The sequence below is a fragment of the Apus apus genome, chromosome 2 (genome assembly GCF_020740795.1).
Source record: "Apus apus isolate bApuApu2 chromosome 2, bApuApu2.pri.cur, whole genome shotgun sequence".
Classification (NCBI taxonomy): domain Eukaryota; kingdom Metazoa; phylum Chordata; class Aves; order Apodiformes; family Apodidae; genus Apus; species Apus apus.
Window position 1 is genome coordinate 101,818,475 of NC_067283.1, and position 25,185 is coordinate 101,843,659.

General features: G+C 38.2%; 1 protein-coding gene across 4 annotated transcripts in view; it reads right to left on the reverse strand.

The window, feature by feature from the left end:
* LDLRAD4 (low density lipoprotein receptor class A domain containing 4) overlaps positions 1–25,185 on the reverse strand; it is a 293,120-nt gene that overhangs the window by 239,821 nt on the left and 28,114 nt on the right. For 3 of the 4 annotated variants that reach the window (XM_051609863.1, XM_051609857.1, XM_051609859.1), the window contains exon 2: positions 10,585–10,715. The exons of the other annotated variant lie outside the window; for it this stretch is intronic. The gene's annotated coding sequence lies outside the window, so the exon portion shown is untranslated. The remainder of the gene's footprint in view (positions 1–10,584; positions 10,716–25,185) is intronic. 4 annotated transcript variants of the gene reach the window in all.

Consider the following 25,185-nt stretch of genomic DNA (forward strand, 5'->3'; position numbering starts at 1 on the left):
CTGTGACCCTCAGGATAATTTCTGAATACAGCTATCACATCTTTGAAAAGATACAGATTGCTCATGCCCTTTGAAATGTAGCCAGAGTTTTGCAACTGATGTCTCACAAGGGTCTGGTCTGACAGAGCATCTCTTGCTTCCCACCCACCAGACTGTACCACTGAAGGAACAGACATCAGAGAGAGCAAAGCAGTCAAAGGAAGAAAGGAGAAATCCCGATTATGGCTTCCTCTTGTAATCACCAAGACAGTATATCATTAGAATGTATAATTTTGTAAATATACACAGTAAAAAAACCTGTCTCTTAAAGAAGACGGGGAAACAGGAGTGGTGGAGTATTTCTACCATTGGAGTCCAAAATATTAGTTAAACAATAACTGAAGTATTTTAAGTGTGGGCCACAGACTTTATCAGGGTGCAACACTTCAGTGCATCTCTGTCACAGTAATCATATTGTGTTGTTGCCATTTTTCTTAGGATTCACAGCATATAAGAAACACTATGTACATGCCAGTCACCAAACCACCACAGGAATAAAAAGCAAAGTCACTACCAATAATGCTGCTGCATCTTACAGAATACTAGAGAATAACAAGGACAGCAGGGAGAGAGTAAGTTTACTGCATCTCCAACTTCACTTTGCCTCCCTTCTATGAGGATGAGTATGAAAAAACATGTTGCTATCATTTTCCCTATTGTAGAAAACACGAAGTACCATCACAGTAAATGACAGGGACAAATAGAGTATGGACAAAGATGCTGCCATAAAGCTGGCACTGTGAAAGCTGAATGGGTTTTTTTTGTTTAATATTTTGTATATTATAGCAAGTTTTCCTAGTGACAAACAGCTGAGATTCCTATGTTTCCATTATGAGGGCTTGTTAAATCAGCACAGGTTAATATTAAAATTTTCCTATGGCATTAAAGAAAAACATTCAAAATTCTAAGTGGAAAAAAAAAAGGAATATTTGACACTGAAAAAGGATGAGTTTAGGCCAAAGCTGCACCGTAATGTAAACCCTATAGTAAAAGGAATAATAATTAATTTTGATCATGAAACTCACTGAAAGATGAATTAGGTGCTTATAAATTAGATATCTCCTGAACAGTCAGGCATTTTCATCCAAAACGTTGGGGGGATAATATGAAGATAAATTCTTGCCATTTGTTATGATTTTTTAAAAAGACCAACCAGAAACACCACATCACTATTTTTCCCAAGCTCATTAAATGCAATCTTGAAACACCTGTCCGGCCTTCAAAGAGTATTAGTACATAAAACTTTCCTACAGTTTTTTTTCTTACTTTCAAGTATTTATTCAACCGATTTAATTTTAAAACTTACTAATTGAAAACACTAGAGGAGCCAAGAAAGCAACGTGATGCAGCATAAAATCACGCAAAACCAATTAAATTGTATCCCATTGTCAACACATTCCTTTTTTTAAAAAGTCTTCACCAGACCAAGTATCTACAAAATAAAACCTTGATGAATTTTCCTTAAAAATATCTGTTTTTTTCCTGCTCTATGGAATTTGAAATAATTATCCTTAACTTCGAAATACTTAATTTCTGTGAGGCTGGTTTCAGTTTCAGGATGGCAACTGTGTGGTAACTGCTTCTCTTTTTGTTGTTTTCCATTTCTAAACATATGCTTTGATCCCCTTGGTCTTGCTGGTAGAGCAGTCGCCTCACACATACAGTCTCTCTTTGAAGCCTTCCAGCAGTGCCAAGAAAGAAGCAGACTGTGGCAGCAGGCTCAGTATTCTCTGGTTATGCAACAGATTAGATCATTATCAACAAAACTGGATGCCTCCAGCAGAGAACAGAAATGGGGAATCTGAGAGCAAGTTTTCTTTACTTTTTGAACCAAGGACAGCTGCTCGGTCAGTTTGAAAGGACGAAAAAGCTGGAATTAAGAGCTGGTCATATCAAAGAATATTACTCTTCAGTGAAAAGCCATATAACAAATATTAATGTCACATTTATAATTAAATTCTGTTCCTTTCTTACCAGGAAAGTGTTCCCATTCCTTGTGCAACACAAAATAAATATTTGGTTCAGACTGATGCCAGTAATTTAAGAAGCCTGGTTTAGCCACCTAAGAATCAAGTGGATTTCGTTCCCCATAAATGAATGACCACATGCCAACAGGATGCAGAAGAGTCTGGGTTCTCACATACCTACAGAGAGAATCTCTGCATCTCACCTACAATATATTCATTTGCCCATAGTCTGTGCACGTGGATATCCTACACATCTGTCACACTTCTCCCTCCTCTAATTCTCCACAACTTTTACCATCAACTACATAAACTGGCTTTTAAAGATGCTTCTGTTCAGAATTTCACTTCAGTTAATTGATAAAGTATCTACCAATTGATTTTGAGTCTTCACATACAGCAAAAAAATATATACTTTAATTTCTCAAGCAAGTGCCTTGTATAGCCTCATCACTGCACATCCAGTTGTGTTTTCCTTACAGGTAATTGGGAAAGAAGCATTACTCTGCATGAAACAAATCCCTTAAGTCAAGTTCTGACAATGAACGTATAGTAAGAAAGAGAGATTATATAATGCTGAACCAATTAAACTATTTATTTTTTGTATGTACGACTTCAGTCATTGAGGCTTAAAAACGCATGCAAATATAAACCAACAGAGATTTTGAGAAGCCTAACTTAAAGGATTTATAGTTTCTACAAAAGACATTACGAGTATTTAGATCTTGGACATCAAAATAAGTACTAAAGTTTAACACAGAAAAGGCTATATGGTTGCTCTTTTATTAAGATAAACTATTCTTACAATGCTTGACTGTGTTAACTTTAGATTATTATAAATTTGTAAACTTAGAAAGCACTACTGAAGTTGGGCTTTGCTTTTCGAGTTTCCACAAAATTTCCACAAAATAATGTTGTGCATCTTTTAATATTAAAAGAAAAATGTAACATTAAAAATAATATTACCCAATAAAATAAGGATTATTAAGCATGGCAGAATTACATGACCAGTGTAATTTGTTTACAAATACGTATTATCATTAGATAATGAGTGGCTTAAAGAAAATCTAGAAACCAAAAGCTCTGTGTTTTGGGCATTACTTGAAGGAGGTATTTTCCAGACATGAGAATTTGGTTTTTATTTTTATACATCTGGAAACTATTAAGGCAAAGGAATTATGAACATAATAATGAGCTCTTAGGATTCCCTGGCTACCATCCCTATTTGACATGAACACTGAAGAATCAAAAATCCCTGTTCTACTGTGTCTTATGCAGTCATACCACGCTTTATTGTATGATGTGATTCTTTAGAAGCACAGACCTAAGTAAAAACAGATGTTTAGTTGGATTGCCTTAATCTCTTATCTTTATTTAACAGTCAATAATTATTAAAAACGACACATAAAAAAATAACTGGCATTTCCAAAAAATCATGCCAGAAGAAAAATCACTGATGAGCCAAGGCAGTCTGTAAGTGGGACAGAAAGTATGATTCCTAAGTCATTGCTTCAGGTGTAATTCTTGAGAGAGAAAAAGCTCCATCACTAACATCAGACAGAAGCTCAAATTCTCATTACAAAAATACAACACTACATTACCTACCTCTTTTTAGCTCTGAATATTTCTGTTTTGTTATGTTCATAAAAAGGGTTTAAAGCCATGACCAGTAACCTTCAGCCACTCCTGCAGGCACTAAAATCTTGCAGAGGGCAGTGGGCATGTCATACCACATTCCTAAACTGCCTTCTACACAGCTGTGGGGCGCAGGCTCTGGTGTCCACCATGGGGACAAAAAGGAACAGAAGGGACCTTTCTGACTGGAACCACTAAAAAAGACTCATTAAGGTGCAACTCAGCCACTGCCAGCATCTTAGGTAACACAAATTTATAAAAGCAGCTGAGATTGAGTAAAGCTGCTGAATTTGCTGTCTCTTTCAAATACAATGCTTAAGTAAATGAGACTACACCACTAAACAAAAGGAATCTCAGTCCAGTGAGACAATGGCAGAGGAACCAATGGGTGCAAGAAAGATCACTACTGCTCCTTTCAGACAACCGTTCAGACACTCAGCACTGTGTCAAAAATTACCTCAGCTTTTATACAAAAAAGGATTTTCAAGTGCATTCTCCCTGCTCTGCCCTTCATTTTCACCTAATTTCTTTCCTTCCAACCCACACCCAAAATACAGAGGCTCTGTGAAGCAATTCCAGTTTAAGCCCAAAAGACACTTATCAAAGGATTATTTTAAATATTTAAAGTATAGTAAAAAAACCACAGAAGTATAAATCTATAAAGAAACAAAACATAAAGATCAAGGGGCCTTCTTCACTAAGGAGCTAATAAAATACTAAAAGCATGTAATAAACCCCCTTCTTCAAACCTGTGTATAACCTTGCTGTTCAGTAACCTCCTTCAAGCTGACCACTGACAGCAATGTAAAGTAATCCTCATCTTCCCACATCTCCCATCACAGGCCAAACGACAGCTCTCACACTGGAAATGGACTGGCAAAATGATTTATTTCTCTTTAAATACAGTTATGAAAAATGTGAGAAATAATTAAAAAAAAATTAAACAGCCATGCTGCGGTTGGGCACTTCACAATTTAATCATGCATCATACTCACACTGCAGAAAACATGCAAAAAAGATAAACTTCTAAAGTGTAGCTGGATTTAAAATGTATGCTGCTTCACCTCCATTCTCAGTTAACAGGCCCTTATCAAAAGATTACTGAAGACACTCCAGTAGATGCAACCTGAAGTCAGAACAAGTGAACAAGACCATGGGTTCTGCCTTTGTGTTCGGTAGAATTTCTTCTTAATATTTAGAATTATCAAAACAGTAAGCACAAACATGGACACTACTGGAATACACATGCTTTGGCAAGGGGTGATAAAAATTACTTGAATGAGTGACTTTTGGTTTATGTGCTCATTTACATTCCCCTCAGGAGTAATTTATCACCAATGTCTCTGCTATGAACAACTGACATATCAGTAACAATCATTTATTAATAAATACTTCACTTGTTCCATGAAGTTAACCTTCATATGCACCCATGAGACAGGAAATTATTAGCTAGTATTTCTCATGGGGAAGTTGAAGTCATGTTATAGACTGTCCTAGTCCATGCAGTGATTCAGGTGTCAAAACCATAAGTAGCAAACTGTAAGAAACTCTGCCTCCAAATCCTGCTTTCTGATGACTGAATTTTGCCCATCTGATAAGAAGGAAAGTATTGAGATGATGCTGTCTTATCATAACTGAAATGTAAAATTAACAGTCATTAAAAGCAGATAGAAGCTTAAAGATAATATTACCCTTAAAAGGAAAACAGAAAAAAAACCCTTATTTATCAACTGGTCTCCCCTGTGTCTTCCAGGGATGCATGGGTGATAATTATTAGAGTTACTGTTCCCTCTGATTAACACAGGCCTTTACTTGGAATAACCATCTTTTATAAAGACCTTGAGAATGTTTTATAAATGTATTGACTTCTCTTTACTTGACTCCTAGTTCTCAGATACTTCTTTATGTCTGAGTTGAACGGAATGCTCACGAGAAGGCATTACTACTGCTGCCAAGAAAAGCAAGATAAATATTAAGTTAAAAAAAAAAAAAAAGAAAAAAAAAGAAAGGGGGGAAGGGGGGAACAGAGATGTTTTGCTGCACAACAAAATTTACTGCTGATTTTCCCAGCCTGTTTCTAATAAAATTAATACAGCAATGAGTATATTAAATGCTAAGCACTCCTCTACTTCTACAATCAGAATGCAGTGGTTGTCTTCAGAACAGGGGACCTCCTGTGGTACTCATAAATTTCAAGTGCACTATAGAAGTAGGATTCTATCCATATGTTAAAATGCTTATTTCCAGAATGTGTGAATTAGAACATTAAATGTTTCAAAACTGACCAGAAAACTGAGTTGCAGAGCTCCCTTTAAAACTACTATTAAGCGTCTGGATAAAGCCCTAACAAGCTTTCATATCTCCACCCATGAGTTAAAAAAATTAGGCTGCAAATCTTTCAAGACTTTAAGAGCTCTAGATTCTCACTTCTCCAGAAACAACCACAACACCTACCTTTGCTGTGTGCAGCAAAGCCCTTTCTGCTATCACCCAGAATCCAGGAGGTGAAAACTCGAGAAACGGTGATGTTCTAATGAATTTTTAAAAATTGCTTAGGATCTTTGCACAGAGATTTGAATGAGTACAGGGCTTTGTGCAGACTTCTTCCATCTCTACTGTCAACTGCTTGCTCGTGCTGAACATACTGATGAGGAAATCCTCAGAGCATGCAGCAGCAGCAGAATTCCACTGCAGGAACGCCATAAGGAATGTTCCAAAAACAACTTTGGTGCCTGAATAGTTCTTTCCTTACTCAAGTTCCTTTAATTTAAGAAAACAAATGGGACAAATTCTGGCGAGCACACACAATGCAACTCTTCCATATTACTGCACCCAAGAACACCCACTTGTTCATTTCTCAGCTGATTGAAGAGCAGCTCCTACGGGTACAGCTGTTTCTTCCTACAGGTAACATCCATTTCCACCATCTCTCTTAACAACCTGAAGGCAACATGCACCACTGCAAGTGCTACAGGCCTACATACCACAGCACAGACACACAAAACACTGCTCATTTCCACCATGACTTTCCAACGTAAAGGTGAGGCAACAGATCAGTCTTCACAAAGTTTTAACACAGCTCTCATAGCATATTCTTCTGTAAGATTTGGGCCAATACAAATGTTATTAAAATGAAAGGAGTAGGGGCTGGAATGGCAATAGAATGATATAGGCTATGAAAACCATAAAAGCATCAGTCCAAAACATACTTGCAACAGAAGATTAACTTAATTGTGTTCCATAAAGGCAAAAAAACAATAAATTACATATTCCTCAAGAAAAATACTTCTGGTAAGCCTAGAAGCAAGATTAAATGGAAAATAAGGATGAATCCTTCATAACGCACTTCAAATTACTTGACTTTTGAATCCTCACCTTGTTTTGTGGGGAGTTCTACAGGGCATTATAGGAATATTCTTGTGTGCTTTGGGTAAGAGTGTTTACAGGCTCAAGACTCAATTCCTGATCCATTATTTCACTTGTACCCAGGAATCATTCCAAATGAAAGAGGACAGAACAGTGCTTAATACAGCAACACAGTTTCAAAATTAATCCAATGCATAATAAATTTTAAGCAATGAAATTTTGCACTGAACTGAATTTCAAGGTTACCGAAGTTCAGCTCTATCTCTTCATCTAGATTTCTTATTGCCTCTCTACTAGTCCTATCTCCTAAAACAGATATTCTTGAATCTCACATTCATTCCTCAGTCATAGCAGTCAAAATCATTATTAGCCTCTAAACAAAACATTAGTTCAAGCCTATGAGTGTATACAACATTTTTAAAGGTCGCACAAGATGGTGAGTCTCATCTTTTAAGCTCTTGTTATAAAAAAACTACTTTTCAAACTTTTCCATAATATTTCTTACTACCTAAATATACAATTTCCCTTCTGTCAATGTCAATAGGGCAGAATTTGATTACTTTCTCCAAAAGCAAGCCAACCACAAAAAAAAAAAAAAAAAAAAAATTAGAAGACGCATATGTCCATGATGCTTTATTTTATCTTCTCTTTACTTATGAATATCATCTGAAATTTGAGCAATCTACTATAAGAAAATAAACAGTCTCTTAACAACAAGAATGTAATCTATGCAAATTCTTCCTCACAGGTCTCCAGAGAACAGGACAATCTAGTGTTTCATGAAACAGACTTCAAACCACTGAAGCAAGCACAAGCTAGTTGGGAAGAGTTAAACAAAGCTGCTGAAATTCAGCAGCACTGCACGCTATTCCAGACTACGGTTACTATAACCTACACTGGGTGTCCTCTGCATAAGCACCAGTGTGACTTTGTGGACTGCTGAGACTCAGTCTGTTGCAACTGGCATAAGTTGCCACAGGCGAGTAATCACAAGAAACTGACCTTGGCAAAAGCACATTTTACACTTCACTGCTGTTCAACCGTGTTATACTAAAGAGAAAGCAAGTGAGCACAAGTGGAAGGGGGAGGGAGAGAGAACAAAGGGGGACAGACAGAAAGCATAAAAGTGATTGCAGCCATTTTCAGCCTTACCTGCATTTAAGTTTTTAAGGGAGGTACATCACCTCCAGTGCACATCACAACCTACATGTGGTTACATCAACTCTGCATGGTATCATCAGTGGGGTCTGGGGTTTTTTGGAGGTAGAAAGGAGAGAAAGGAAGATTGAAGTTCTAAATTAGGAATTAATACCTCAAATAATCTCACAAAAGCTGGGGGGACTGTATAGAAGGCAATTACAACTTAACATTCTCCTTTCACTGGATTACTGAATAAATGAAGGTTTTTTAATTGTTCTTTCCTACTGTTTGGCTACAGCTCTTGAGAGTACAATTTGGAATCAGCTCCAACAAATAAAGATTCAATGTGCTCCATGAGGTGTGCAGCAAGATGTCTTAGTCCTGATTTTTAAAGTTTCAACTCAAGCTTAACTTCAGAGGCTTTCTCAACAGCCGAGAACCAATTCCATGAACTAGTATGGTAGAATTCCTACCATTGCACATAAAATTATGTCTGTCCTTTCTTAATCATCCTTAGTCTCCTTTGGTTTGAATCAGTTACCTCCTGTCAAATCTTTTTCTTAGTTTCTGCATTAGTTTGTTTTTTTTAATTGATTACCATATCTCCAAAGAAGCAGGACCTGGCAGAGCAGGATGGCACAAGATCCCCTCATTAGTGCCTGCACACATACATCCTGCACAGATTTGACAGCAAGTTTAATACAAGGATCTAAACTTGCAGGTATCCTGGGTTGCCAGGACATTCGGTGGCTGAAGCAAAACATCCACATGCTTTGTACGAGTTCCAACATATCCAATCACTCTGCACGTGTGAAGTGCACAAGGTATGCAAGTCTAGACAAAACAGTCTTCTCAGTTTCCTTAACACTTTTAGGTTGGTAACCTAAGGATCAAAGCCTTCTAAAAAAATCCCTACTACATGCAGCTTTTCCTCCAAATTGTGAAGGCTGCTTCACTTCTTCACCCGGCTCCACAATTAACTCAAAAACCTTACTACAAAAGCCAGCCTTTCTTCCTCCCAAACATCCAAACGTTTCATATCTCTGTCTTCACACAGGCTCCATTCCTCTACTATCACTCCTCTTTCTCCATTTCAGTCCTCCAAATGCCATTACTACCAGTAGGCTCAAGGAAAATGGCTTTTTTTGGACACAGCCCTTGAACCATTCCCATCTGAGAGCCATCGTGGTTTAATGACCTCCATTGTTGCTGGCCAGGGAGATACAAGACTCAGCCCTGACAGCAGATGGCTGATTCGCACACACTGACATTCACCAGTTCAACAACGAGATGATCATGCTTAGCCTATGAATTATAAAACCAGCAATTCTATGAAGCATGAGTTAAAATTTCAAGGGACTGAAGTATTTCCAAGTCTGAACTTCAGATCTAGGTCAAAAAGGTGTCAGCTGTAGATCTGCAGAATTTTAATCATCTCACCAGATTGGAGCTTTCTTTTCTCACAAGTAAATGATGTTTGGAAGGCCCACAGGCATGCTTCGTGACAGCAAGGCAAGACTCTGTCAGAGAAGGCTGGATGGGCCAACAAAACACTCACTCCTTCTGTGCGGCATGTAAGAAACTCTTGTAGGGTTTAGGCAGAAAGTAAACTGATATCTGTCATATATTGCTGACTGTGCACTTGGACACAAAATCTAATTATTAGATTATTTTATTGACTAAGTCCTACAATAACTAGTTATACTAGACTGAAAAAAAAAAAAAAAGAGAGATTAGAAAGAATGTGCTGGTTCTGAAGTAATGACTGTAGGCCTTCAAGTTTGGCTATGATATGTTTACCATTTCTCACAACGGAGCACAGCAAAAGAAAGAAAAGGGTGACAAGGAAATAAGTAACTGAAAGGTACTCACATCCTCAGGAAGAGTGAATGTTTATTTTTACTAGACCAAAAGGAAGCATATCTTTATGTTACAGTAGAGCACCCTCAGCTGAAAACATGAATTTGACATTGAATGAACCATTTGACTTCACAGTTCAGCAGCTAGAATCTCATTTACAAGTAATTTTTCTCATTAGGCAGAACAGAAACATTAACTGAGTCTTCCACATCCAGGCAAATAATTACCAATATGCTGGCTACTCTCGGCATCTCAATTCTCTCCCTCCTCCTCACCTGCCTCTTTCACCTAGAGAATTCCTTAAAACCAATATAGTTCCACAGAAAATACTAGGGATAACAAATCAAAATCTTCCAACATCTAAAAATTACTAGTAAGCTTTATCTATAGCTATGTATAGGGATATATATCTATACACACACATCAACACATACATACTACATATATAATTGCTATAAAATATGTATCAAAAAGATAATGATGCTGTGGTACAGTATGGCTGAAATTTACTGGTGTGAGATTAATTTGACCAAAGGCTTCCTTTACTGGCAAAAGATTAGTTTATTTGAATTACATTTACCTTTCTGCAAGTGTTTCAGAAAGAAGTCTTGGCTAGTTTAAATTCATCCAATACAACATAATGACATCCTTGAAGCCCAGAGAGTCAGGAGATTCTTCCTTTTGCTTCCGGGTGTGAGTATTGAGTGTGATCTACAAGGAAAAGAAAGTGACGGGAAAAAAAGTTTGGTAGGCAATCCTTCATGTTCTCAGTGGGTCGTACTTTCAATATCCTTAAGAGAATATGGCACTGACTCTGGAAGATCAATGAATCAAGCCCTACTGGATTTCCAGAAAAAATTCAAAGCAGATTTTGTTCTTCCCAGACAAGAAGTCACATCTAGGATTCATTTTTCCATGTCAGATATTCTCTCTCTCTTTACTGTCTTAAACACAAAGATATTAAAGTGAAAAGCCTAATGTTCTTCTGCTTCTTAAAAAAAGTATATAAAGTTTGCATTTTATGCTAAAAGTTTAGACTTAACATCAGGGAATTTGTAACTTTTTGTGTGAACTTAGCTAAGAGAAAGCTTACTACAGTTTCTGTACTGTGAAAGTGCTAATAACACTTCACAAAACCAGTAACAACCCCTGAAACATAAGTAAAACCATGAAGAATATAAAATAACTTTTCTCCTATTAGACACTTCAATTAATCAACAGCTGTTGGTGGATAAGGCAAGTACTTAACAGCTTTGTTAATAAGCATGTTTTAGTCAAGAAACAGCTGTGAAAACTTCAGCAAACTTTATTCTCTGCAGTGTTCTGCTAACTCTGGGACTTCCACCTTCCTATGGAACATCACTTCTTCTGCATAGCATGTTGAACACATCATTTTGCAGATACTCATGCTGTATCTTAGTATTTCTAGTTCTTTCAATGGTAGCAAGCACACTCACAAAAGCTTTGCCTCAGATTTCACAGGCATGTGTGTGCCTCTCTCTCAATACCCAGGCCACCGTGCCAATATGTAGGATTAAACTTTTTCCAAGGTTGAATAAGCCACCATCTGTCTATCTTGTGTGGTGCTGTGCGCCATCCGGGAGACTTGTCCCTTAGAGCATGTTTCTACCATATGTCACTCCTGAGTGATCAGTTATGCCAAGACATTTGGGAAAAAATGACTAAGTCGAACTGGAAAACCCTTTCCGAATTCCAGAAGAGGTTTGCCAAGCCTGTATTTGCAGATAACTTCACATCCACCAATTTTTGCATATAATGTATGCAACAATAAAAAACCTTTGCCCAAAGAGACAAAACAATTATTTGGATCATATATCTCTCCTCCATTGTCCAGAACTCATGTAACTTTTAATAAGACAAGAGATTCAGTTATGATGCATCTTCAGAAAAAATACAGGGAACTTTTACAGAAGACTTGCAACTTCTATGATAACTAAGTTATGAAAGGAAAAAACAGACATAAAGACTGTATTTCAAGACTCTTCTTGGTATTTCAAAGGCACAACTTGGTAATTTCTTTCAAAACACTCAACTAAAAATACCTAAGGCAACCAAACGCAAGGCTTTTTCCTAATAATAACAGCACCTAAAGTGCTCTGTTGCATGCAAAGGGATTACCTAAACTAAATGTTAAACCAGTGATACATCATAGTTCATGAAATTAGAATTTGCCTAATAAAGTATAAGGCTCTACCCTATTCTAGATTTAAGTAACCGTTTTATGTTCCAATTCCTCAATTATTAAATTAAAACTCAAGCCAGCATAATTCTTATGGCCAGCTCAAGGCTGCTCTTTTACATAACTGACTTTCAAGGGCACTTGGTTACACAGTCCTTAATGCCAGCAAAGAATCTACCAGATCTGCTACTTAATGCTATGGAAGACATTCTTAAGAACATAAAAAGAAGAGAGAAATGAGTAAATTGTGATTACAGCCTCCTTGAGTAAGTTTAACATGGGAAGGAAATCTAGTCCTAAGGGATGCAGTAGAAGTATTATATATCAGAAGACAAATTATAGAACTTACTACATTTAGTGACAAAAGTGAGATGAGGAACACTACTAAAGTTCAAAAGAGTACATTCACAGAAGTCTCAGGGTCCTTTGTTTGTGTTTTGCCTTCAGAGTTTGGACAACCATTGAAAAAACGGGGAGATGTGAAACAAGAATTCACCACAGCCCACTGGGATTTGTAGAACAAAGGACAACAAAGAGCAGAAAAAAAAAACATGTTAGACAAAGAAAACCAGTACTGAAAAGAGGTGATTCCTAAAGAAAAGTGAGATAAAGGTGAGATAAATTGTAACCTCAGAACGGATTACTTTTTTTTTCTTTTTTTTTTTAATGTATCTAATTTAAACCATCACCTTGCGGACAAAGAGCAAAGCTTGCACAGGTGAGGGTATTTTGGTCAAGTGACAGGTATCCAATTAACCTAGAAGTAATGAAAATCTCATCCTGCAACACTGACTTGCAGAATGGAAAGAAGAAAGGAAAATAAATGTAGAACAGCTAGGCAAAATTGGACTACTTGCCGACATAACACAGCTAACTATCCTGAAGCCAGCATATTTTTCAAAAGGCTCAGCTCTTTCCTGGCCCACACGGACAGCCTGAGGCACTCCCACTGCTCAGCCAAGAGAGGCTGGAGATGCTGGTTCTACAGAACCAACTCTCTGCTGACCCTTCTTATCCCAATAGGAAATCTTTATATTAATGTGTGTCTGCTCTAACATTGCCCTTGCTTCTTGCATAGATTTACAGGTCCAAATTATATTATTTGGGAACATCACTGACTGACGCAAAGGGCTGCAAACGGGGACAAGAGGAGGGGAGGGAATTATCAAAGTTGCCAATTAATTTTTTTTTTTTCTGGATGAGCACTTGTACTATGAAGCTGCTGAACAGCTTCCTCACAGGAGCAGTTACGTAGCTTCTGTAACATCATCTCTTGTCAGAACTACAGCAGAAAAAAAGTCATCATGAAGATACCCACATACCTGTAAAGCAAAACTACAAAGTAAACAATATAAAGGGAGAAAGTATTAAAACAGGGAGAATGATTGATATATTTCTTTCCCTTTATGTTCAGCTGAGGAGGCTCAAAATGTGTCACCTGTTTGTCCCAACTTAGTGTAGACATACAACCAGGAATCCTATAAATCTTTAATAGAGAAATTATGTATTTTCAGTTTGTTCACTATGAGTCCCCTGGAAATGCTTGGCACACATAAGCAGTGTTCACTGTGTTCAAACATGTACTAAGCCTCAATGCTAACTGTTGTTCTCACAAACTTTTTAAGAAACTCTCCTATACTCCTGGAATTCATAAACTTGGGATTCCATCAGTCACATGCAAAACTATTCCTCTAGGAATAAATTCACTCTGTGGCACAACTAAGTATTTGTTACAGGAATACAAAACTTAACTGAAACATCTGCTGATAAATATAAGACTAGGACATGTATAAGGCAGCAACAGTGAAATTTATTTCCACAGGAAACCTCATTTAGCTGGCCTGACTGTGGAGACAGTGTTTACAGACAACAAAGACTTCCCGAGCACAAGGCCAAATTTGAAGAGTTGCTATGCTTTTTGAACCACCCATCTGTGGGGTATTTCATATTTTCCCACATTTTCATTCATCGAAGCTCCTTCTCCAGCAAAAACTCTGGACCCTAATTGGCAAGAGTCTCTTTCACTGATCAAGACGTAAGGGAGAAAATACAGGCTAGTGGGAAGTTATCAAGGGTCACTAAAAACGGCACAGGAGACAATCCCCTAAGAACAAGTCCATTCTTCAGGTGTTACAGTACAACGTAAAAAGAGTTTGTTGCTCTAAGTGCTTATGCAATACTTGAACAAAGCACAGTCCCTTTTCTCATCAATAACCAGTATTCATAAACTAACCCAAAAAAATAAAATCTCTATGTGTAACATAAAAGCAACATGGAGTTCATGGAGTTACCTTTGTTAGGGGTGCAAAAAGAGGAATGGGGGGAGGGGGAGATTTGCTTTTCTCAAGCACAGAGATAAAGCAGTTTTCCTCATCTATCCTTCCCTTCTTCACATCCCCCTCCTCCACACAAAACCCAAGAAAATCTGCCACTGCTTTAGGTCAAAGGAAAAACAGGCCCAGCTGCCGTAAGCCAAACAACATACAGGTTTGCTGTCTCCCCTGCTGTTTTGGCTCGAGCTCTTCAGACTGGAAAATTCAGAAGCACAATCTCCCAAGCTCTATAAATGCCAGAACCATCTAAGAGGAAAATAGGACAAGGCCACCCCCAGGCAAGTTTGTACTAAAATCTGCTGGCTGCAAGGCAAAAATACAGTAAACATTGCATAGGGACAGACTGCTCCTTGGAAAATATTCCACAAGAACAGTATCTCTTCCAGAGAAAGGCTGCACTAAAGGGACTTCTGGAGAAAAAAAAAAATGCAATGTTTTAAGATCCTTGTGAGGAGTTAGCAAGCTAATGGCACACTCAACAACAAATTGTGTGACAGGCAATATGTTTCTGACATGAATCCAAAGACGAAAAGTAAAAGCAACACTGAATGTTCTCTACAAAGCAGTATCCTAGAATAACTCTGCAGTTCACTAAGGAAATTTTGCTTTTGTCTTGAGAATTTATTTCACTGTATTCATGGAATAAAACAAGTAATAATAAGCAATTGTACTATCAATATAATCATCTTGTCTTTTCAGGAAAGACAATTTAAGTTACATTTTTGCAGTCCTTGAGAGATGAACTTTGCAATTGATTACTGTATGTTTTAACGTGCTCTATACTGACTCAACCTAGAAAAACAAGCCAAAAACAGAAGTTGAAACATCCTTTTTCCTGTGTAGCTCCAATCTGCAGTAGCAAGAAGCTAAACAACATGCTCTCCACCAGATGGCTGAAATAAAAAGAACACTCTCTCTGATTAATTAGGAAACAAATGAATCTGCTGTTAGCACAACAAGTTACCATCAGGAAACCTGCGCTCCCATTTAACTTTGGTATTTGTGCTTTCTCTGCAACCGTATTCAAGACCATCCCCAGATTTGCCTCTCATTTCAGAAGCAAAACATCACACACAAGTATCACACTAGAAACTGCAACAAAAAAAGGTATTGGCCCTTTTCCTAGACCAATAACGATGTAAGAAAGAGAGGTTTCTTAAAAGAGAAAGTGTCCATTAGAATAGAAGTGAATGAAGGTCTCCTAGCGCTGTGAGGAATCACCCCAGGCGGAGTTGCTAGGTAAAACAACACATCCCTCTCATCAGGGTTCAGTGAGAAATGGAGGCTCCAGCGTGCACACTTGGAGCTCTCCAGCTGGTCCGGGAAACGGAAATCCCCAGACCAAACAGAGCACAAGAAACAAAGATGTGACAGCCAGAGAAACAGAGGCCAGGCCATGGTTCCCTGGTGAGGTTGCCAAGGATGATCGAGTGAAGGTTCAGAATACAGCACAGGCACAGGGGATGGAGGTGGGGAAAGGCATGAAGCACACAAAACACAGGCAAGCACGTGCACTTGGAACGTTAATATAAAGTCTGGTGCTACTGAGGAGAAATTACCTCAGAGAGAAGGGAACTGAGCTCACCCAACTCAGGGAGGTGCAGCAAGTGGCAGCTAAAAGCTTCTGGTGGTGTCATTATTCCTCTGCTTTCAGTGGAGGACCTGTGTTTCAGCAACATACAGCATGAACTCCAAAACTGGGAAAGGCACGTTCAAGAAAGCCGTGCCCCATTGCTAAGATGAGGATACTGGGACTGAGAGCTCCTAGCTTTCTTTGCATTAACAACTGCTTTTTTTGCACAAAATCTGGGACCTAGTATTTCTGTAACAGTGGCTAAAGAAGGACCGCTTCAGAAGAAGCTGGCAACACACCAAGAAGCAATCTGACATGTTTGAGAGCTAAAGCACAATTTCACCTTCTTGAATGACAACAAGCTTGCCTAAAGAGGCATAATGACTTAGAGAGAATCCAGGGCTGCGAACAAATCCACACCACTATAACTCACAGTATTTCTCCTATGTGCACAACTGAAGTTCTCAAACATGCTGAGAGTTATTTCCTAGGGGTAAAGAGAACGGTGCAGATATTTACTAGAAACTAAATCCAAGACTGCTTCTTAAAATCCAAGTAAAGCAACTACATCCTCTTCAGTTGAGGAAGCTGGGGGGCTAAATAAAAAACAAAAAGGCTTCTTCTATAGGGAGGCCACTTAATTCAACTAAGTAAGCTTATCTCACTTTTTCTTACAGGCTTGTGATAGTTACCTATTGCAGGAAATAAAAGGCTACAAAGAACTGCAAAAGAGCATTGAAAACACTAATGTTTCAAAGTGCACCTATCCACCACATAATATGTACCATTACAGAAAAAAAAAATATTTTTTTAGCATGTAGTGTCATAAAGCGGACCCATGTAAACTTTCAGCAAACACAACATTCTTTGGCACAATGTTTTAAGAAGACAACACCTCTCTTCTGTTTGCTCACACTCTTACTTTACTTGATGCCTCCTCTAGGACTCATGTTAGAAGAAACAGTGCACTGAACCTGTGCACCCTCTCCCCATCACTCACAATATTGCAGGCCTCAAGAATATCCTCCAATGTCTCTTTCCAGGATAGAGTCACAGTTTTCTTTGTACATAAGCCTTTCTTATAACTGATGCTTTCCATAAATTTTTCCCATCCTACTGTATTGTTTCTGTGCTGAGGGGACCTGAATTGCACATGCTATACAAGATACTGGTGAGCTGTGAACTCATACAGTGACAACAGGGATGACATCTGTTTAATTCTCTGTGCCTTTAATAATATTTCATAGCATTTGATTTGCTTTTCTGATCAGTGTAGAGCACTGAGTTCCTGTTCTACATTGCTGTTTACCATAACCTGGTAACTGACTCACTCGTAACAGCCAGCTCAAAGCCCATCATTTGTTGGAGGAATCACAGTTTTTTTTCCCCATGTAGATCACTTTCAATTTATCTGCACTGAATTTTACTTGCCCTTCTCCTACTCAACCACACAGCCATATCAGGTACCCCTCCAATTTATTACCATGAGCAAGTTAATATCATTTGCAAATTTTCTCACTTTATTAACAAGCTGTTGATCGACTGTACTTTTTTATGTTGAATACATCAACTAGTCCAACTACAGCTGGTAACTGTGAGAAGGGACCACTTATTCCAACCTTAATCTTTTAGCCATATATTAGTCCATTACATTGATCCTCCTTCAAGTACAGCTGCTTAACTTCCTCCTGGTACAGAACATTGTCCAAGACCTCTGAATGCCACCCATGTCTTTTTTATTCACTTGCACATTCAGCCTCTCCAAAGCCTCTGAAAGGTGGCACTTCCCTTCATAAAAGTTGACTCTTCCTGCAGAGCTTACATTCATTCAGGTAAGTAATACATTTGTAAATAATGCCTTATGAAGTAGATAATTATCCTTGCAATGTATAAATTTTGCATCTTTGCAGACAAGTTTTAGGGAACAAAGGAATGTCATTTTCTGCCTTTTTTTATAAACAACAATAAGTATTTGCTTATTTTGAAGCCAGGGAATTTAAGGTACCACCAACCTCTCCCCTTTATATATTAATTCATATGTGACTAAGAAGTGGCACAGGCACAATAAAACCAATTTCTCCTCTTGTAACTCTTCAGTGAAGACTTTATTCATTTTTCTAACATTTTTTAATCTGAGGTAGAAAAAGTAAGCAAAAAACTAAAAAAACTTAAAATGTTTTCCTGGTGTTTGCCAGAAGTGTGGGACTGCTGACAACTACATAGTACCAGAAAATTTTCTGAGTCAGCAAGTTACAGCTTCTCCCAAGTTTTCTCCTCAATCTTAGGCAAACTTTCACTGTTCTTTATCTGATTAACACTCATTTCCATCTTCCTATTGACTCATTTTTCCTGATCATTAGGTTAATGGCACAGGGAATTGTGTCACTCCAGCCTCCCATCCTAGCTGTTTCCTGCTAGCACACCATGGAGGGCACAGGTACACCTTCCAGAGGTCTGAAAAGATCTGACAACTAATTGCAGGAGGTAGAGACGGGAAACTGATTCCACTTATTCCCATGTGTTCCTTCATTAACAGTAGCCACAGCCCAATCCTTAAATTTGTGTCTGAAACCTGCGATGACTCTTTTAATAATAAAGTGCTGTCCTAACATTCATCCTAGCAGTAGACCCTTAGCTTCTTTGATATCACCACTTTCAGACTCCTCGTATCTGGCTCATCCATGTGAATGGTGGCCAGAAGATCTGAAGAGTACAGGACACAAGATGAGTTCTGGCACCCTCATTTTACAATATATCTCACATCAAATTCTATCAGCAAGCTAAAAAGACCAAGAAAGCAGCACACGCAAACAAATTTAATCAAAGTATGGCTTCATCAGTAAAATCTCTCTTTATTTGAGCTTTCTTGTTGGTTTCATTATAGAGAGGCAGAGAGCTCTGTAAACAGATTTGCTTAGTTTCCACGTCTGTTGCCAAATTTCCATCCTGCGGAACCAATTTTAAATAGAAAAAAAGTGTCTCTTCCCGTCCTCTGTTCCTCTGTGTCACTCTTATTAAGGATACAAAGGAAAAACTGAATTGGAATAAACTAGTCACAGCGGAGTTCAAACCCCAATGTTAACTTTTTTTTTTTTAAATAGCCCAAACAAAAAAATAATCCAGATCACTTTAATCCATAATTCTTCCCTTCTTGCAGCTATGGAAAGTTTTTTAATTGCAGGCTGTCAACTTTGTTATAAACTGGAGTTCACAGTTATTTTTACAGAATTTTGTCTCAGTCACTTCTAGCTCAAGCAGTTCTCATGAAAGTATTTCCAAACCACCAACCTGGCTAAGTATTTCCAGTAAAGCAAAATAATGCCCAGTTCCTAAATACAACTCTTTTTCTTCTTTTAACTTCACTTTATCCTTCAGAAACCTAGTACAACTTTATAAATGGGAGAAAGGAGACAAGAAAAAGTCTGAGAACTTCAAGTAGCCTATAGTATCTGAGTCACAGCAGATGCAGAAAAGGAGATGGAGATGAGATTATGGGAAATAATCTCCCACTTATACACAAGTATTAATAGCAACGACAAATAAAACTAAAACACTGTAATCCCAAGTAGCATAGTACTTGCCTAGGAGGAAGTTCTCAGATAGATCCAGCCAGTGTTAGTCCATGCTCACAGTCAGTTTCCACACTAACATATAGGACCCCTAAAATAGGAAAGAAAACCCAATGGCCTTTGTATTACCATTTTGTTTAGCTTTTTCAGAGAGGGAGTGCAAAGGAATCGTTTATTATAACCCTTTTCGTATCTGTCAGATGTTGCATGTTTTATGTAACTATCACACATTTGGCAAACTCTTCCTACCTACCCATATGCTAGGGAAAAGCTCAAACTGTGGAAGAGAAACCTTCCTCCACAAAGTAAATTTCCTCTTTGAGAGGAACTGTGAGTTCCACCAAGGGCTCCAAGATCTCCGCACTCTCCTCTCCTCGCCAAGACCGATACATCCCCATAAGCCAGAGCTTGCACATCTGCCTCCCTGAGAAACAGAACTATCCATCCTGTGCCTTACACGTGCCAAAAGAGCAGTTGACTGGATCACTTCACGTCCCAGACTACAGCACAGATGCAGTACAACCAAAGCAAGCCCTCACCCACACACACAAAATGGCTTTTCCAGAACACTAGTGGCAGATGTTTTTGCAATGCTGACCAGTATACCCGCATCACTAGTGACCAGGTCCATTCCCTGAAGCAGAATAAAAGGACGACCACATCAAGGACCTCACCACAGGCTCAAGGGCAGCCAGCTGGGGATCAGAGCTGCGCCCAGGGGCCAGCCCACACAGGACTGAAACACTGTTCTGCTTGCAACCACTCTTCATCTTTCACTGCAAGCAGATGAGACCCCCACCTCTGATCTTGAATTCAAACCTCATTCATCATGAGTAAGAAATGAAAATATGCAAGCTTCATAGGTAGTCCTGAAACTGACATTATCCAGCTTTTTACTGCAGTATGTGGGGAAAATGGCAGCAGCTGTGATGAGTGGGAGCTGCCACCAGAACACCCCAGCAGAGCAATGAGAGGTATGTATGGAGAACATGTAGGAAGCTACGGAGAAACAGAAGAGGGCACACCACGGGGCACTTACAGCACAACTTGTGAAAAAAGAAACCGCCTCAAGAAAGAAACAGCAGTGAAGAAGCAGCTGCTGAGAAGAGTTCAGGAAGAGTCCACGTACAGAAGAATGGAAGAAGCTCTTCAGGCAACCAAAAAGGACCTTCTGTCTTGGCTCACTATTAAGACAAATTCACTGAGGATTTTAGAAAGAGATTTGCAGAGCAAACTGGTAGTATATTTCATTCACCAGACCTTTCACCTGCAACGTATCTATACAATTAAAAAATGTTTTCAAATAAAATCATTTACTAGTTAAGTACTTCACATAAATGTCATAAACTGTGACATTTCTTGGCAAATATGAGCCACTAGCAGTCCTCAGAACACAACGTCACCATCAGACTTCACATTCTTCAGCAGGTTCAACTGTGAACTACCATTTACTTTAAGAATCAGGAGTCAAGGCATGCTGGTAGAGTCCATGTGAGATTTTCAAATTGCAGACAGAGCCATTAATTTATCTCCTAGGAATGTCAAGTCAATGTTTGTTACTGACTTTATCTGGAAAGCTGCTTCACGAGACTTCGCAGCCCTGAGAGTTACAGAAAAAAGATCTGTAAAACAAATATATACACACACACTTTAAAACCGAGATACACTTGAGTTAACAAGAACTCAGAGTCTGTGATTACAGCAACTGTGGCAGGATTTCTGAAAGGGAAGATCAAGAGTCGCTGTTGTGAAAGGAAAGTGAGTTGTCAAGCAACTGACAGGGAGAGGTTGCAACAGGATGTTTCAGTGCATCCATAGAAGATAGTGCTAAACCCATCCACGGAAAAAGAATAGAAAAGGGATTTAAGGGATTAAAAGATACAGCACTTATTGTTTCTTAATCTAGAAAATAAATCCTACAAGGAAGTATGACGGAATTAGGGTGGAATGGACAGATGAATGAGTAGACTGCATTAGAGACCTGTAAGATACAAGTAACTTGGCCTGACTGAACAGGTTCCAACTAAAGTCTTAGCAATACTCTGCTCAGCCACTGCAAAGAAAATGGAGAAAAAGTCCTTGTACTATGCTCTGCTGGCCCACCTGAGCACAGCTGCAGCACTAGATCCAAACCTAATGGGCAAAAGAAATCCTCAGTGAACTGAGCAAGTGAAAAAAAAGTATTCATTTGTCAACTGAAAGGGATTGTAAGTGCCTGTTTCCATGAAGTCCTGTCTGTTGTAAAGTACCAAAGCAGTGGATAGTAATTTCTAGAAATAAAAACAAAAATAGACAAGCTCAGAAGAAGTAAGATTTTTTTTTTTGTAGTGCTAACTGATGCCATACTAGGTAAGAAACACAATTTTTCTTACAATAGTGTAAATTTATGCAGCAATTTGTTGCAAACTGCTGTGAAATGCCTGCAAAAATGCAGTTTGGTTTGTAATTCTGAAAATTATGGAAATTAATAGCCACTTCTGGATGATACATAAAGATATTGAGGTTTGGAGATTCCTTTTTAGGCCCTGTGGTATACAAACAGAATGTACATTGGTAGAAACACTCAGATTGTGGAAATACTCTTGCTTTGCAAATATACCAATATACCTGATGGATTACATAAAATTTTCAACCTTCCTAAGTCCCTCAAGTATACTGTGTACATTATGCTCACTTAGAATACTGATAAAGCAACAAGTAACTCTCCAGTGTTGTCTTATGACTGACACAGACATAGATAACAGTTATCAACTCACCACTCATTTTCAAACAGCCAATTATTTCATTCTTGTTAAAGTAAGCATGCAGAATGTAAATTAAGGTATCTTGACTTAGATACACATTTATCTCTTCTCCATCCAGTTTATGATCCTGTTCCCAGTTTAGGTTTTCAGTTCAGCAATAATGACACCGCCTGATTTTTTTTAGAAGTCCTACAGAACTTCAGAAACAATAGCCTCAATCCTACAGACTAAGCACAGCCCTAGTGCAAATTATATTCTCCTGTGATTTAGTAAATTTCTCTTGAAAGATTTCTTTCTCTAGGTGTTTAGGAATCCGCGCTTTGAACACCTAAAAGCAACCAACTTCACCAAAACAAAATCAGACCTTCTCAAGAGCTATGCAATGGACTCTGTGAAACCCTGACAGCAAATCATTTCACATGAGTATTGTACAATTCTAATTCAATATTGCTAGATAAAAAGCCAAAAGAAAGGAAAAAGCTCAACCAAGTTTTTTTTAAAGAAAACTGTGGAAAATACTTGTCAAACTGTTGGCAATAACCCTGGATTTTTCCCATGTGCACCTGTTAGGCAATTTTTTAGTACAACTGTATCTCAGTATAGCAAAAAATACTTCCAGTAAACTGTATTACACTTGATATATTAATTATTCATTTGATAACCATACATTACATATCTTCTACATGCTTTATTACATGTATTCTACACTTTGTGCTACTCTGCTCCCAAAGACGTTTTCCAGCAAGGCAGTCACACACTTGTACATTTTATTAATCTATACTGAAATCAGTCAAATCCAAATGTAGTCATTTTAACTGTCCACATTTCTACAATTTTGACTGTATGAATCCTAATTTGACTCCCTCAGTCCCTTTAAAATATTAAAAATATATTCATGCTTCCTTAAAGCCTATGTCCCAAATGACAGGTTAGGCTATGCCAATCAATATATAGGTAATGCCAAACATTCTACAGACAGAATTTAACACATGACGTAGTGGAGACTCACTACCTCCACGCTTCAAGGAAAAAAAGGAGCATGTATTTAGAGTTGAGTCTAGAGGTAGCCCCTTCTTTGAGATAGAGAAGAAAAAATACACTGTCTACTAAAAAAGTAAACCAAGAAATTTATCAATTACATGCCTAATTTCCCATTTGCAGCTGCATTAAGGCACTCATGTGCACAGAGCACAGCATGGTGTAACAACTGAGTCACAACACTTAGATAACCTTCCAGACAGAGAAAAAATAGTAACATAAAGAACCAATAACATACATGTTTGACATAATATATTTTGTGGAACCAGTCTAATGAATTAAAGCAGCACGAGAAATGCAAGGAGTCCAGGTCCTCAGTTGGATGCCCAGAGCACTTTGCATTGCATGTGGTCACAGATACATTGCTCCTCTGAGACAGTGATGGAGCATTAGCAAAAGAGGTCTCTGACTTTTTAAGACTCAAAACTAGTTAATGTCACATGATTTACACTGTCTTCAAGTATTCATCTACATTTCTGACTTGTTTGAAGGCATTAAAAGACCTCTCAGCAGATCCTATGACATGGAAAAACCTAACAGCTGTTGCCACTGACTGCCTGAAGAAAGGTAACTCCATCTGCCTGAGAGTCAGTGAGTGAACAAACACGACAGAGTCACCTGCCACAATGAAGGTGTGACAATCACTAAGAATACAGTGAAGTAAATCACAGGGATAAAAACAAAGTAGTTTTATGTATGTGGAGTATCTTTTCTTAAGTGGCTTCATCTTAAAAGAACTTCATCACAAAGAGAAGGAAAAAGTGATCCACTGGCAACTGCATCTGAATTTTTCAGCATCTTAAAAAAATCTAAACCATCGACCTTAAAACAATACCAACTTCTAGAAGATCACAGGTCCATTTCAATTGTTTTAAGCTACTTGTATACTTTTAAACTATTTTCTCTTGGTGAAGATTCTTCTCTTTTGCCTTTTCTGATGTTCATTTAACAACTTGTTTTGGTTTTTTTTATGTTCATTTAACAAACAGGTCCAGACAGCTACTTTCCTTCTTCCCGTCACTAGCCTTCTGCTAAGCAGCAGGGGTAAAATCATTACAATAAAATATGGAAACATTTTAAAGCATACATTACTAGAAAGATTTCAGCAGCTTTAGTATATGGAACTATCTGCAATTAAGTCAGCCCCATGCACTAGTTAGTGCATATGTTACTTTAACTTTTCCTGGTACCAATAAAATTCCCAGTGATGAAGACAACGGAGAGCAAAGTAAGCAGGAAAAACAGAAGAAACGTGAAAATCCCAGTGAAAAGGGATGATACTAGGCTCAAGAAGCTTTGGGAACTGCAACAACAGGCAGTGAACTGAAAATGTATTTTATAAAAACAGACTGTTTTCTCAGAGAGTTAAGTACTTTTGTTAATGGATAACACTTCCTTAATATTCAATTTCTATATGGAAGCATTAAAGGAGGGAAACGGAAAAAATCACCAAGTGACAAACACAAAAATTGCCCACTCCTTTCAGTCTGTGGTCATCTTTTCTTCTCTAGTTTGTTTCAGAGCATCTACAGCATTATCACAGAGAGAAGGCTGTAACTAGAAGCTTAAATATGACAGAATACAGACACTTGCCTTGCATGCACACTGTCACTGTGAATTAGGCACAAGTTGACAAGCTAAAGACCTGGCTTGCAGTCTCATCATTCAATCATCCATCCAATCTCATCAATTGAGCAAGACAGTAACACATGTCCCCTCCAGCT